This window comes from Dipodomys ordii, unplaced genomic scaffold (assembly GCF_000151885.1).
Source record: "Dipodomys ordii isolate 6190 unplaced genomic scaffold, Dord_2.0 Scaffold158, whole genome shotgun sequence".
Lineage (NCBI taxonomy): Eukaryota > Metazoa > Chordata > Mammalia > Rodentia > Heteromyidae > Dipodomys > Dipodomys ordii.
The window spans coordinates 1,881,587-1,883,604 of NW_012267374.1; positions in this window are offsets into that span (position 1 = coordinate 1,881,587).

Consider the following 2,018-nt stretch of genomic DNA (forward strand, 5'->3'; position numbering starts at 1 on the left):
AGTCTTATTCTTGGACTATTTTATTATGTAAGCTAATACCTTCCTTGTTTTCCCTCCAATCATTATAAATTGGGTTTTCTGTCAATCCCTGCTGAAACTCCTTTAGCAGTTCCTCAAAGTTAAGTTTCTGAACTGTAATGCTGTTGAAATCTAAAACTCCAGGCCTGGAACCCAGCAGCATACAATAAAAATAGAAGAGGAAAAAAGAATCTACAAAGTTATCTTATTATTCTTAATATATATATATATATATATATTCTATTGTAAAGATACTGTATGGAGGGTTACAGTTACATGAGCAAGGATTAATGAGTACATTTCCTATCCAGCATTGTTACACCCTCCTTTGTTTTTCCCCTACCATCCCTCTCTCCCCACCTCGACAACTCCTCCCTCCCTTACCCAAAGTTGTAAAGTTCATTTTCAACATAGCGTCTTCTACATCTCATTGTTACAATAGGTCAACCTGTATCCCTATTTCAGCCTTCCCTCTCCCTTCCCAAATTAGAAAAATGTATATACAAGATGCAGGACACTGGAATCAAATACAGTGACAACAGGGGTTATACCATGGGGAAAGAACATACAAAAGAAACAAAAAAACTTACGTAGTACTTTATGAATAACAAGAAAGATAAAATCTCTTGTGATAAAATCTTGGGGTTCATTTCGCTTAGCCTCAGCTTATATGGTCATATGTTATTATTATTTTATTATTTTCAAGTAGTTGTACAGAGATTTCAATTTGACACATCATTTAATGAGCACAATGCATCAATGCATTAATGTCGCCCCTTTCATCATTCTCCTTATCTCTTTAAATCCTAAAATAATTATGGCACCCATATATAGATACTTCACGTGTAAGAGATCACTGAACAAATTGGCTCTACATGTGTAGAAAAATGAAGGTAGATCCTTATATATCACCCTGCACCAGAATCATTTCTGAATGGATCAAAGACCTCAAGGTAAGAAAAGATACCCTGAAAATATTACATGAAGGGATAGGGGAAACACTAGGGCTCTTTGGCACAGGTTGAAACTTCCTAAATAAATATCCAGAAACACAACAAGTCAAAGAAAGGCTGGATAAATGAGATTGACTGCAGAGCTTCTGCATGGCAAAGGACATAGCTAGCAGTATAAATAGGAAGTCAATAGATTGGGAAAAGATCTTCACTAGTTATACAACAAACAAGGGTCTCATAAAATCTACCCAGAGCTCAAAAAATTAAACCCCCACACTACCTTATGTATGTCATTATAACCACTCTATAGATTACCTCGACAATGGAAATAAATTTTAAAAAATTAACCCCCCAAAAAATGAATTTTCAAAGAAACAACCACCCCATTAATAAGTGGACTAAAGACTTAAAGAGAGACTTCCCTGGAGAGGAAAGAAGGATGGCAGATAGACACATGAAGAAATGCTCAACCTCTCTGGCCATAAAAGAAATGCAAATCAAAACAACATTGAGATACTACCTCACCCCAGTTAGAATGGCTATAATCAAGAACTCTAATAACAACAGATGCTGGAGGGGATGTGGACAGAAAGGAACCTTACTGCATTTTTGGTGGGAGTCTAAACTTGTTTAACCACTTTGGAAAGCAGTATGGAAGTGACTCAAAAGACTCCACATAGAGCTCCCCTATGACCCAGCAATCCCACTTTTGGGCATTTACCCAAATGATCACAAACAAGACCATACTAAAGCTACCACCACAACTATGTTTATTGCAGCATTATTTACCATAGGTAAGATATGGAACCAACCCAGATGCCCCTCAGTAGATGAATGGGTCAAGAAAATGTGGTATATATACACAATGGAATGCTGTGCCTCAGAATGATTGACATTGCCCCATTTGTTAGGAAATGGAAAGGCTTGGAAAAAATTATATTAAGTGAAGTAAGCCAGGCCCAAAGAAACATAGGTCCCATGGTTTCCCTTATTTGCAATATCTAGTATATGTCTGAGTCAAGCAGAAAAGGTCAGAAAAGGTGATGT